This window comes from Amblyraja radiata, chromosome 45, assembly GCF_010909765.2.
Source record: "Amblyraja radiata isolate CabotCenter1 chromosome 45, sAmbRad1.1.pri, whole genome shotgun sequence".
Classification (NCBI taxonomy): Eukaryota; Metazoa; Chordata; class Chondrichthyes; order Rajiformes; family Rajidae; genus Amblyraja; species Amblyraja radiata.
This window is the reverse complement of record NC_046000.1, coordinates 15,327,445-15,342,193: the sequence shown is the minus strand read 5'-3', so window position 1 is coordinate 15,342,193 and position 14,749 is coordinate 15,327,445. Positions and strand designations below refer to the sequence as shown.

The following is a 14,749-nucleotide window of genomic DNA, read 5'->3' as shown; positions in this document are numbered from 1 at the left end:
TCTCCCTGGAACGTGGGAGGCCACGGTGATGACCTTACAAAAGTTTATAAAATCATGAAGGATGTGGAGAAGATAGAGAAGTCAGAATCTATTTCCCTGGGCAGTGGAGCGTAGAACTAGAGGGCGGAGGTGAGAGGAGAGACATTTAAAGATCAGAGGGTGGTGAATATCTCCAACAAGGTGGTGGTGGTGGTTAGAATTGCAGCCTTTCCAAGGCGTTTGGACAGGTAATTGGATGGGAAAAGTGGAGAGGTATATGGGGGTGATGAGGGGTTAGTATAGGTCGCCATCACGGTCGGCTGGGCCAAAGGGCCCGTTTCTGTGCTCACAATTATGATAAAGACCTCTATGTCGAAGGGAGATGAAGACAAAGGCGTACAGAGTCCTGGTCGCTCTGCATCTTGGCACAGGAGCACCCTGGTTGGGTTACTGGTGACACAGACACAGACCTGGTCTACTCATCTAAACTCGTGTAAAGTCCCGCCACAGCAACTGGGGAATTTAAAACCAAGTAATTAAAGTGGATCTATTATTCACAAAGAAAACCACAACTGCAGTTAAAAACCCATCTGGCACACTAGCCTCCCACAGAGGAGAGAATCTGCCATCCTTACCCAGTCTGGGTGTATACGTGACTCCAGTCCATCCTTACCCAGTCTGGGTCCATACGTGACTCCAGTCCATCCTTACCCAGTCTGGGTGTATACGTGACTCCAATCCCATCCTTACCCAGTCTGGGTCTATACGTGACTCCAATCCCATCCTTACCCAGTCTGGGTCTATACGCGACTCCAGACAATAGACAATAGGTGCAGGAGTAGGCCATTCGGCCCTACGAGCCAGCACCGCCATTCACTGTCATCATGACTGATCATCCACAATCAGTACCCCGTTCCTGCCTGCTCCCCATATCCCCTGACTCCGCTATCTTTAAGAGCCCTATCTAGCTCTCTCTTGAAAGTATCCAAAGAACCAGCCTCCACTGCCCTCTGAGGCAGAGAATTCCACAGACTCACAACTCTCTGTGTGAAAAAGTGTTTCCTCATCTCCGTTCTAAATGGCTTACCCCTTATTCTTAAACTGTGGCCCCTGGTTCTGGACTCCCCCAACATCGGGAACATGTTTCCAGCCTCTCGCGTGTCCAAATGTTATGTTTCAATAAGATTCCCTCTCATCTTTCTAAATTCTAGAGTGTACAAGAGTTTGTTTGACATTTCCACCCTGGGGAATAAGCTTTGACACAGTTCCACCTGGGACAGGCACACAAATGGCCACAACCGCTAAATCCCCAGGTTTACTGGAAAGCAAAAAACTGCCTTCTATTTTTGGACTGACCCTGGGCTCCCAGCGTTAGTTCAGAAATATTTAACAGATCATTCAATTGCCCGGCTAGCTTTGCGTTAAAGATCAGAGGGATGATAATGATGCTCCTTGCTCCGGATATGTCAGGATGTCTGCATCAGCAATGTAGGCGAGCGTTTTGTGCTCTCTGCTGCTATGTAGAATGCTCAACAATACTCAATGGACAGGAAAGACACGCACATTCCATGTACAGCGTTTGGCAGCACTGGGCCTGTACTCGCTGCACTTTAGAAGGTTGAGGGGGGGGACCTCATTGAAACCTACAGAATAGTGAAAGGCCTGGATAGAGTGGATGTGGAGAGGATGCTTCCACAGGTGGGAGAGTCTAGGACCAGAGGACACAGTCTCAGAATTAAAGGGCGCTCTGTTGGAAAGGAGATGAGGAGGAACCTCTTTAGTCAGAGGGTGGTGAATCTGTGGAACTCATTGCCACAGAGGGTGGTGGAGGCCAATCTGAATATTTCTAAGGTGGAGATAGACAGATTCTTGATTAGGACGGGTGTCAAGGGTTATGGGGAGAAGGCAGAAAAATGGTATTAGGAGGCAGATATAGATCAGCCATGATTGAATGGCAGTAGACTCGATGGGCCGAATGGCCTAATTCTACTCCTATAACTTGTGAACAAAGATGAATACACTCTGCAAAGAACACACAGAGGGTGGTGGGTGTATGGAACGAGCTTCCAGAGGAGGTAGTTGAGGCTGGGACTATCCCAACGTTTAAGAAACAGTTAGACAGGTACATGGATAGGATAGGTTTGGAGGGATATGGACCAAACGCAGGCAGGTGGGACTAATGTAGCTGGGACATGTTGGCCGGTGTGGACAAGTTGGGCCGAAGGGCCTGTTTCCACGCTGTATCATTCTATGACTATAACACCGCCATTCACCCAGCATACAATCATTTTTACGTCATTGTGATTTCTGAAGAATGTTGCTCTCCCACCGAGATCCTCTGCCCACCCAGAATAACCTTTTACCCCCCCCCCCTTGCTTATTTGGAATCCACAGCTCTCAAAGCCCCTTCTCCCACCACTCTTTCAGAAGCACCAAACCGCAAGGTTATCAGCGTACCTACCGTATCACTTCAGAACTCTTAAGTGCCTTTATCTCCGTAGATCCCGACCTCGGGTGCTGTCTGTGTGGAGTTTGCACGTTATTCCTGTGACCATATGGGTTTCCTCCATGTGCTCTGATTTCAACCCACGTTCCAAGGACGTGCGGTTTTGTAGGTTAATTGTCCCTGGTGCGTTGGACATAGAACTAGTGTACGGGTGATTGATGGTCAGCGCGGACTCCATGGGCCACCGGGCCTGTTTCCATGCTGTAATTCTAATCTAATCTAAAGAGACTTCCAAAGAATCTCCACCAGCTGAGATGAACTATTTTCAGTGGATATTTTTAAGGCAGAGGTAGATAGATTCTTGATTAGTGCGGGTGTCAGAGGTTGTGGGGAGAAGGCAGGAGAATGGGGTTGAGAGGGAGAGATAGATCAGCCATGATTGAATCTCTAATCCAACCAGGCCTCTCCCTGTTTGGATGTGAATGGGGCTATATAGATGCAGCCTGTGGGATATTTGAACCCATTGACACACGAGTACTGTACAGCCACACCTGAACCGACAGTCATACGTCCCCGTGGATGTTCAACCTCCTGGTCCAGTCTGTCTCCACTAATCCAGCCATCTATCTACATGTCAGCACGCTGCTTAATGCTTGCAAATTTGTCTTTGTTTGTTTGATCTGATTAGTCCGTGATCCGGCCTTGCCTTTCAGATCCTCGATTATCCGCTCTATCCTATCACCCAGCTGGAGATAACGGGATTACTGCAGTAAACCTTCCCGGGCTGGCCTCCATGTAAGCAAGGAGTCGGCTGGCATCCCGTCAGGCCATCCAGCTACAGAGTGAACCCACGCACAGGATCGATCATCAGACTTGCCAGACAAGGACTGGACGGTGAGTGTTATGGTGAAATACCGACGGTCAAAGTAAGGCCGCTCTGTGGGGGGGTGGGGGGGGGAGCGCCACGCTGTGGGGGGGGGGGGGGGTGAGGAAGGCTGTGCTCTCTGGGCTGATCATGGCTGATCTATCTCTCCCTCATAACCCCATTCTCCTGCCATCTCCCCATAACCCCTGACACCCATACTAATCATGAATCTATCTATCTCTGCCTTAAGAATATCCTCTGATGACCTCCACAGCCGTCTGTAGCAATGAATTCCACAGATTCACCACCCTCTGACTAAATAGGTTCCTCCTCATCTCCTTCCGTTAATTCTGAGGCTGTGACCTAGAGGTCCTAGACTCTCCCACTAGTGGAAACATCCACTCTATCCAGGCCTTTCATTATTCTGTACGTTTCAATGAGGTCCCCTCCTCATTCTACTAAACTCCAGCGAGTACAGGCCCAACGCTCATCATATGTTCACCCACTCATTCCTGGGATCATTCTTGTAAACCTCCTCTGGAATCCTCTCCAGAGCCAGCACATCCTTCCTCAGATGTGGGGCCCAAAATGGCTAACAATATTTAAAGGGGAGTTTGTCCAACTTCTCCCAGTGTGTGAGGAATGAATGTGAACATGGTATAACAGAACTGGTGTGAATGGGTGATCCGTGGTTGCATGGACTCGATGGGACGAAGGGCCTGTTTCCATGCTATAGCCCTGAACTAAACAAAGTACTTCACCTGGGAGGGGTGGGTGCACAGTCTTACAAGGAGAGGTCGAGGAGAATTGGGTGCTGTATTGAATGGGATTCATGGTGATCCAATATGGGGAAAGCATGGAATCAGGCCAGGCTGCCTCACAGCACCACAGACTCAGGTTCAATCCTGACTACGGGTGCTGTCTGTACGGAGTTTGCACGTTCTCCCCGTGACCTGCGTGGGTTTTCTCCGAGATCTTCGGTTTCCCCCCCACACTCCAAAGACGTGCAGGTTTGTAGGTTGACTGGTTCGATATACAGTAAATGTAAAGTTGTCCCGAGTGTGTGCAGGATAGTGTTATGCCCCTGTCCCACTTAGGAAATCTGAACGGAAACCTCTGGAGACTTTGCGCCCCACCTAAGGTTTCCGTGCGGTTCCCAGAGGTTGCAGGTGGTTGCCGGAGGTTGCAGGTAGTGGAAGCAGGTAGGGAGACTGACCAAAACCTCCGGGAACCGCACGGAAACCTTGGGTGGGGCGCAAAGTCTCCAGAGGTTTCCGTTCAGGTTTCCTAAGTGAGACAGGGGCATAAAGTGTGCGGGGATCGCTGGTCGGTGCGGATTCGGTGGGCCGTAGGATCTGTTTCCACGCAGTATCTCTAAACTGAGCTGAGCCGATTATAGGGAAGGATTCAGTAGAACCTAAGGTCAACATGGAAGGAGTGGGCTGAATGGCCTGTCCAGGCACATCTGGGTAACATTCCTTCGGCCTGCAATATTCCACTGCCTTGCTGAGCGAGGTGTGACAACTTCACATCTACAAGGCAGCGCGGTTTATTGATCCACACAACAGGAACATTAGCAAGGACCTCCGCTTCCACAGCTCCTGTAATGTATCTGCAAATCCCATGGGGGACCTTATCCAATATGAGACATCAGGCAAGCAGGCCACGTCCAACCAAACCACGGCCTGGCCACAGAATGGACAGGGAGAGGCTGGGATTAGAGCAGGGCGGAGATCTCACAGAGAGCTGCAGCGCTGAAGGAGTTTAGGGGGGTTGTAATGAAATCTAATCCAATCAGTAGATCACCGCAAGAAGTCAAGTTAACAAATTATAAATATAAAAACAGTTGGCAGCGGGAGCGAGAGATGGGAGGTTGACATTAAACGATTCAGAAGATCCTGACTCATCCCAGTAATTTCAGCATGGCGTCTACATGGTGTTTCACGGAGTGTCTGAGGATGTACTCCATGACATCTGGGCATGCCAACCTCACCCACACCCACGCCCACCTCAGCGGGGGTCCTGTGCACCCGGGACACGCAAGTCAGTGGAGCAGTGGGTGGAGCCGCGCCGCACAGCACCAGAGACCCAGGTTCCATCTTGACCTCGGGCACTCGCGGTCTGTGTGGAGTTTGCACGTTCTCCCTGGGACCGTGTGGGTTTCCTCCGGGTGCTCTGGTTTCCTCCCACGTCCCAAAGACATGCGGGCTTGTAGGTTAATTGACCCTCTGTAGATTGCCCCCTGGTGTGTAGGTGAAAGTAGGATAACATAGAACTAGTACAAAGGTCTTGTTTTCACCCCACAAACAGCTAACAACGGCCTGTTTCCTTTTCATTATTAATTTTTTGCATATCTTTCATTCATTGTTCTTTATCTCTCTACACCACCGTCTATATCTCTTGTTTCCCTTGTCCCTAATTAGCCTGAAGAAGGGTCTCGACCCGAAACGTCACCCGTTCCTTCTCTCCAGAGTTGCTGCCTGTCCCGCTGAGTTACTCCAGCTTTTTGTGTCTATCTTTAGTACAAATGGATGATTGATGGTCGGCATGGACTCAACGGGCCGAAAGGCCTGTTTCCATGCTGTATCTTTCAGTCAGTCAGACTCGTCCAGTTAGTTAAAGACCCTCCCTATACCTTCCTCATCAGTCAGAAGAAGGGTCCAGACCCGAAATGTTTACAGTCTAGTTTACTGTCCCGTGTACCGAGGTACAGTGAAAAGCTTTTGTTGCGCGCTAACCAGTCAGCGGAAAGACAATACATGATTACAATCGAGTATCATGTGTCCATTCCCTTCACAGAAGTTACCTGACCCACTGAGTTAATTTAGATATACTGTACGGTGTGGAAACAGGCCCTTCGGCCCACTGAGTCCGTGCCGACCAGCGATCACCCCATTCTATCCAACGCACTTGGGACAATCTAACAGAAGCCAATTAACCTGCATATATTTGGAATGTGGGAGGAAGCTGGAGCACCCGGAGCAAACCCACATGGTCCAACTATGCACCAGTGTGCCCCCCAGCACTGTTCCTCCAGCACTTTGCCTTTTGCTCCCTGTGTTTCCACATTCTCCTCTTTTATTTCTCCTTAACAAGATTCTATTTCAATAATCACCGTTGCAAAGTACCAGGAAGATCAACACCGCTCAGCAGTTTCCAAACATCAATCAATCAATCATCAGATTACAACATTATCATCAGTATCCAGCGCACGCTCGGCGTCCCGCGGCAACCAGCGTTTACGGGAAGCCTCCAGAGCCCGTGGGCACCGTGTGTTCCCTCGTTACAGGGCCCCGCGAACGCGGACATAGGCCTGGAGCAGTCGACTCTGGCGTGACCATCGACCGCCCGCTGCCTGGATCCTCGAATGGCCAAACCGACAGGGAGATTCTCCTCCTCCCGCCCTCCGCACCGGGTGACCAAAGATCAGGAGCGTGGAGCCAAAACCTGAGGAGCAGCCCCTTCAGATATTCATCCAGGGGCTGCAACTTCTCGTACTCCATATACACGTGGAACACCGTCTCTTCCTGCAGAAGGAGCGCTGCACTGCCGGACACACAGTATGGGAGCCGGATTATGCCACTCGGCCCCTCCAGTCTATCCCACCCTTCAGTCCGATCACAATGTTTGGGGGTGGCACGGTGGAGCAGCGGGTAGAGCTGCTGCCTCACAGCGCCAGAGACCCGGGTTCCATCCTGACTACGGGTGCTGTCTGTACGGAGTTTGCACGTTCTCCCCGTGACCTGCGTGGGTTTTCTCCAGTTTCCTCCCACACTCCAAAGACGTGCAGGCTTTAATATAAAAGTAAATTGTCCCCAGTGTGTGTGAGATAGAGCCAGTGTACGGTGATCCTTGTCCAGCATGGGCACAATGGGCAGAGTGGCCGCCATCTATAATTAAATGAGGATTCAAGCCCTGGTTTCACAGCTACGGGGAGATGAGGGATGGGGGTTCCCTTGCAGGGAGCTAGCATGGAGCCTGAGGGCCGAATGGCCACCCGCTGAGTTTCCAATGAAGAGGTGTATGGGAGGGAGTTAGGCGATCCCACTGCTTGAGATCCTGGGAGGAGATTACACTTGGGAGATAGATGGTGCAGTGGAGACTGAACACGCTGCAAACAAGGACAAAGAAATACGTCAGGAGATTCATCTTAATCGTGAAGATATCTGGGCTGTAGGAGTGTTTATTTCGACCACACACGGAGCCTCGAGCGAGCTGCCAGACCAGTGAACATCTCTAATTCCACCGTCCCAGACTGACATGGGATAGCAGGAGCAGCCGGGCGGAAGGGCGGCCCTGCCCTAGGAGAGGGGAGCAGCGTGGCTGGTGCAACCGGGTTAAAACAAGCAGATGGTAGAACCGAAGATAGACACAGAGTGCTGGAGTAACTCAGCAGGACAGGCAGCATCTCTGGAGAGAAGGAATGGGTGATGTTTCAGACTCAGTCTGAAGAAGGGTCTCGACTTGAAACGTCACCCATTCCTTCTCTCCAGAGATGCTGCCTGTCCTGCTGAGTTACTCCAGCACTCTGTGAAACGTCACCCATTCCTTCTCTCCAGAGATGCTGCCTGTCCTGCTGAGTTACTCCAGCACTCTGTGAAACGTCACCCATTCCTTCTCTCCAGAGATGCTGCCTGTCCTGCTGAGTTACTCCAGCACTCTGTGAAACGTCACCCATTCCTTCTCTCCACAGATGCTGCCTGTCCTGCTGAGTTACTCCAGCACTCTGTGAAACGTCACCCATTCCTTCTCTCCAGAGATGCTGCCTGTCCTGCTGAGTTACTCCAGCACTCTGTGAAACGTCACCCATTCCTTCTCTCCACAGATGCTGCCTGTCCTGCTGAGTTACTCCAGCACTCTGTGAAACGTCACCCATTCCTTCTCTCCAGAGATGCTGCCTGTCCTGCTGAGTTACTCCGGCACTCTGTGAAACGTCACCCATTCCTTCTCTCCAGAGATGCTGCCTGTCCTGCTGAGTTACTCCAGCCTTTTGTGTCTGTCTCCGGTTTAAACCAGCATCTGCAGTTCCTTCCTACACATGGCGATAGATCCGGTGGCCCCGCGCTCCCTGCCTAAGACAGATGGTAAATGTTCCATTCACCTCCGTCCACCGGGACCCACCACTGCAGAACTGCTCAAAGCTTTATCTGCAGACTAAGAAACGCTGCCCTTCCACTCCACTCTCCCTGCACCATTCCCTGCCCCCCTCCCCTCCAAATACACTCACCCACACGGGCACAGGCATCACGATGGCACAGGGCACGGTGGCGCAGCGGGTAGAGCTGCTGCCTTACCACGGCCAGAGACCCGGGTTCCATCCCGACCACGGGCGCTGTCAGTGTACAGAGTTTGCACGTTCTCCCCGTGACCAGCGTGGGTTTTCTCCGGGTGCTCCGGTTTCCTCCCACACTCCAAAGACGTGCGGGTTTGTAGGTTAATTGTTTGTTGGATAGAACGAGTGTACGGGGAATCGTTGGTCAGCGCGGCCACAGAGGGCCGAAGGACCTGTTTCCATGCTGTATCTCTAAACCAAACTAAAGGCCATTCGGCCCTTCTCTACCCTGCCCCGCTCCAGATTTGTCCCACCCGTCTCCAACCCCCCCCCCCCCCCATCCCCTCTCCTCCTCGGGTGGTCGAAGCAGATGCCACGAGAATGTGTGGGTTTGTAGGTTCATTGACCTCTGTAAATTGCCCCCTAGTATGTATGGGAGAACTACAGGGGGGGGACATCTCTGGGCGGCACGGACTCGGTGGGCCGAAGGGCACGTTTCCACGCGTGGTATCTATGAACTAAACTAGCCTCTGCTGCCTCGACCGGCCCTAAACAAACCGACTAACTGGCAGCTTCGGCACCGTTCCTGAAGGCACCGGGACTGCGCCGACGGTAACATCTCCCGGCAACGGGTAAAGAACAAGGCAGAGCTAAACACAAACCAAGCCTCCAGTCATTTGGTGAGGAATCTGTTGGCCAAAAAAATGTAACTCAGCAACCCATCGAGCGTAACAATGGGACATTAAATCCCCATTTAGCTGGGAAATATTAGCATTTTTATGATGAGTTAATGTATCATAATATTCGATTAATTGTTTCAGTAACTGATGGAAACTGTGCCCAGTTTCTTGGGGCCGAGAGAGTGGAAGCAGGAGCTGACCATCCCCCACCCACCCACATCCCCATCCCACGCCCGCTAGACCTGCCCTAGGGGGACCCCTACCCCTCCAGTAAACACATCACCACCGCTGGCTAGAGGCAGTCAGATCACTGGAGACCATTTGACCCGTCCCAGCTGTGCTAGCCCAGACACATCCCCCCCCCCTCAAGCCCGCGCTCGCAGCCCAATAGTTTTAGTTTAGTTCAGAGATGCAATGTGGAAACAGGCCCCTCGGCCCATCGATGTCAGTGCCGACCAGCGACCCCCCCCCACACTAACACTAGGGACAATTTATCATTTTTACCGAAGCCTATTAGGGGTTATGGGGAAAAGGAATGGGGTTAGGAGGGAAAGATAGATCAGCCATGATTGAAAGGCGGAGTAGACTCGATGGGCCGAATGGCCTATTTCAGCTCCTAACACTTATTTATGGTCTTATAACCTACAAGCCTGCACGTCTTTGGAGTGTGGGAGGAAACCGGAGCACCCGGAGAAAACCCACGTGGTCAGGGATAGAACGTACAAACTCTGTACAAACCCCATGGACTCTGGTGGCCCATTCGACCGCTGTGTATAGAAAGAAGGTAGCCCTTTCCAAATGTACACCCTGAGGGTGTAGAATGGGATAGCATAGAGGCTCGGTGGGCCGAAGGGTCTGTTACCACACTATCTCTGAACTTTAAAAGGGGGCTAAAGGGAAGAGTGATCATAATATCGCACAATTGGACATTACAGCTGAAACTGACCTAGTTCACCCTAAAACCAGAACTTACTAACAAGAAAGTTCAGAAGGTTGAGGGGGGACCTCGATGAAACCTACTGCATAATGAAAGGCCTGGATAGAGTGGACGTGGAGAGGATGTTTCCACTAGTGGGAGAGTATAAAACCAGAGGGCACAGCCTCAGAATGAAAGGACGTACCTTCAGAATGGAGATGAGGAGAAATTTATTTAGCCAGAGGGTGGTGAATCTGTGGAATTCATTGCCTCAGACGGCGGTGGAGGCCACAAGTCAGTGGGTATTTTTAAAGTGGAGAATGATAGGTTCTTGATTATTAAGGGTGTCAAAGGTGACGTGGAGAATGCAGGAGAATTGGGTTGAGAGGGAAAGATAGATCGGCCTCTTGGCAGAGAAGACTCAAAGGCATGATTCTGTTCCTAAGTCTTACGGTTAGAGTGATACAGTGTGGAAACAGGCCCTTCGGCCCACACCGGCCAACTTGCCGCAGCTACACTACTCTTACAAACTACAAAGAGACAAGGTACGGATGGGTTGGTTATTCGGTAGACTGCATTAAAAAGATACATCTGTAAACAAGCGGCGGTGAACATATCAATAAATGTTTTACAGCAATCCTTTTAAGGCACAAAGAAGCCACAGAGAGAGAGAGGCAGCTGTGGCCAACGATTGTGCAGGTAAGCGTGAGCAAGGGCAAAGGCTCAGAACGTCGCTGAGAATGGCTGTAAAGCAAGATTGCAGGATTCAGCGCTGCCGGGACTGAAGCTACGATCAGGGAAGGTAGAATCCACAAGCAGTAAAATCATGGCCGCAAAAACGTCCACAGATTCATAATGAGGAAAAGCTCGGCAAATGTGGGTCTCTGGCAGCCTGAGAGAGGAGAAATTACAGCAGGGACACACACACACACACACAGGTACACACACACCCAGGTATACACACACACATACAGGTATACACAGGCACACACGTACACACACACACACAGGTGCACACACACCCAGGTATACACACACATACAGGTATACACAGGCACACACACAGGCACACGCACACACAGGTACAGGTACACACACACCCAGGTATACACACACATACAGGTATACACAGGCACACACGTACACACACACACAGGCACACACACACACACAGGTATACACACACATACAGGTATACACAGGCACACACACACGTACACAGGCACACACACACAGGTACACGCACACACAGGTACACACACCCAGGTAAAAACACACATACAGGTATACACACACACACGTACACACACACACATGTACACACACACACAGGTATACACACACACAGGTACACACACAGGCGCGCACACACAGGCGCACACACACACACAGGTACACGCACACACACAGGTACACACACACACAGGTACACACACATGTACACACACACACAGGTATACACACACACAGGCGCGCACACACAGGCGCACACACACACACAGGTACACACACAGGCGCGCACACACAGGCGCACACACACACACACACAGGTACACACACACTCAGGTACACATACACACACACGTGAGTGTGTCACTGACCAGCGCGGGCTGTGGGAGCAGTACCTGGTTACCCTGGCAACAGTGGAGAAATTACAGCAGGGACCAAGGAAATGGGAGAGACATTAAACAGATATCAAGAGCTGGGTTGAATTGAGTTGAAAGATTCAGGATAGAAACAGGCCCTTCGGCCCACCGAGTCCGTGCCGACCATCGATCACCAGTTCTATGTTATCCCACTCCCTACACACTAGGGGCGAATTTACAGAGGGCCAATTCATCCACAAACCTGCACGTCTTTGGAGTGTGGGAGGAAATTGGAGCCACGTGACAACGGGGAGAACGTGCAAACTCCACAGAGACAGCTCCAAAGGTCAGGATCGAACCTGGGTCTCCAGCGCTGCGAGGCAGTAGTTCTACCCGCTGCGCCACTGTGCCATGTCAGAGATATGGGCCAAACGTGGGTAGGTGGGACTAGTATAGATGGGACATGTTGGCTAGCATGGGCAAGTTGGGCCGAAGGGTCTGTTACCACACTGTGATTCCCTCTGGGTGACGGGTACTTCCTCAACCCCCCCCCCCCCCAACCTCTCACCCCGAACGCACACCTCTGGTGTTAGATACCTCCTCTGCGGGGAAAACTTTATCCTCTGATTTTGGACTCCTCTGTCAGCCTCCCTGTCTTAAGCTCATGAGTGGTAGCAGCAGAATAAGACCATTCGGCCCATCAAGTCTACTCCGCCATTCAATCATGGCTGATCTATCTCTCCCTCCTAACCCCATTCTCCTGCCTTCTCCCCGTAACCTGTGACTCCTGTACTAATCAAGAATCTATCTATCTTTGCCTTAACAATATGTATACGTTTATTGGCCAAGTATTCACATACAAGGAATTTGCCTTGGTGCTCTGCCCGCAAGTGACAACATGACTTACAGTGACAGTTAGGAATGACACATTAAACATTTGCCACTGACTTGTGGCCTCCACAGCCGCCTGTGGCAACGAATCCCACAGATTCACCACCTTCTGGCTAAAGAAATTCCTCCTCATCTCCTTCCTAAAAGAACGTCCTTTAATTCTGAGGCTGTGCCCTCTGGTCCTGGACTCTCCCCATTCGGCACTCCTGGTCCATCCTGGCGAAGGTGCTCGGTAGCTGGTGTGTAGTTGGCAGTGGGGCAGCGAGGATGGGGTGTCACACACCCCAGCCTACACCCCCCACTCTGCCCCTCTCCCTTGTAAGGTGGGTGGGGGAATTGGTCAGTTCGGTTTATTGTCACGTGTACCGAGGTACAGTGAAAAGCTTTTTTGTTGCGTGCTATCCAGACAGCGGCAAGACAACACACGGCTACAACTGAGCCGTCCACACTGTACAGATGAAGCACACAGAATTGGCTCTGTAATCCCTCTCGTAATTCCACAGCCAGGGCGCTGGTACTGCCGAGCTATCCTAAACACACACAAATAAATGGTTCTGCTCAGAGCCAGTGCAGGCTGATTACACGAGGGGACATTGGTCAGTCCACCACCCATCACAGCTGCCCCTGTCTGTCGATGACCGCCTCATATCTGCAGAAACCACTGTACCATACTGGCCGCTAATTCATTGTCATCATCGATAAACCCTTCCCTGGGCTCAAAAATCCCCCCTCCCCGCCAGGATGGTCTCAGATTCAGCCCGCACACAATTTACAATTTACTACAATTCCAACTGAGATAATTCAGTGTAATCGCCTTGCTATCCCCCATAATCTCTCTCTCCGCTCCCTCCCTCTCTCCCCACATCCCTCTTCCTCTATCTCCCCCTCCCTCTCCCCCCATCTCTCTCTCCCCCTCCCTCTTCCTCTCTCTCCCCCCCTCCCTCTTCCTCTTCCTCCCTCCCCCTCCCTCTTCCTCTCTCTCCCCCCTCCCACCTCTCTCCTCTCTCCCCCCCTCTCTCTCTCTCCCTCTGGGCACCAATGCAGCTTCTGCAAGGACATCTTGTCCAGATGTTCCATCAGCAAGCAGGGAGAGACAGAGGGGGTGACAGAGGCAGGTGGAGAGAGAGAGGGGGGGGGGGAGAGGAACAGAGCGAGAGGGGAGGGCGAGAGAGGGGGGAGACAGAGAGGGGTGGGCAGGGGAGACATAGGGTGAGAGAGAATGAGGGGGAGAGGGGGGCTGAGACACAGACAGAGAGAGAGGGAGATCGAGAATGCCTTCTGAATCCGTGCTGCCATGACGGGTAACCACCAGTGTAGTGAGCCGCTTTGTGTTCGCGCTGAGACTGGATATTGGGGCAGGATGTGCCGGCCAACATGTAACCGCTGGAGCTGGTCCTCATCTGCCACCGTGTAGACAGTCGCTGCACCCCGGGCAGGCCAAGAGGCTGCACCCCCTCCCCTCCCCACCGCTGCCTCCCCCCCATTCCCTTCTACCTGCCCCCCTTCTCTCTCCCCATCTCTCTCCATATCTCCCCTTCTATCCCTCTCCCCTCTCTCTATCTCTCTCAATTTTCTCCTCTCTCCCCTCTTTCTCTCCCCTTTCTCTCTCTCTGTCTCTCTCTCCCATCTTCTATCCCTCTCCCCTCTCTCTCACCCACCACCTCCCCCCCCCCTGACATTAACGTGCACACACCACACCATCTCCAGCCAGCCGTACTTGCAACCCGCAACAAATGCAGCGCTACATTCGCGATGGATGGACGATGCAGACTGCAGAGAGTCCATTGCATTGTATTTACCTTGTGTTGCCTCCGCCTGCCCGCTGATGCTGATGCTGCTGCTGCTGCTGGTGGTGGTGGTGTAAAGCTGCACCCCCTCTCTCCAGTCTCCACCCTCGCTGCCTCTCTCTAAACCTGGACCAGCCTAGACCCCCCCCCCCTAGATCCACCCCCTCCCGCCTAGACACACCCCCACCCCATAGATCCGCCCCCTAGACCTTAAATATATCCACTGACTTGGCCTCCACAGCCCTCTGTGGCAATGAATCCCACAGATTCACCACCCTCTGACTAAAGAAGTTCCTCCTCATCTCCTTTCTTTAATTCTGGGGCTGT

The 14,749-nt window shown here is 52.0% G+C and overlaps 1 protein-coding gene across 1 annotated transcript in view; it reads right to left on the bottom strand.

Moving 5' to 3' along the window:
• The window catches only part of LOC116968467 (neurexin-2-like), a 240,277-nt gene extending 225,736 nt beyond the window's left edge, over window positions 1-14,541 (bottom strand). The window contains exon 1 of the mRNA XM_033015231.1: window positions 14,435-14,541. The gene's annotated coding sequence lies outside the window, so the exon portion shown is untranslated. The remainder of the gene's footprint in view (window positions 1-14,434) is intronic.
• Between the last annotated feature and the right edge of the window lie 208 nt (window positions 14,542-14,749).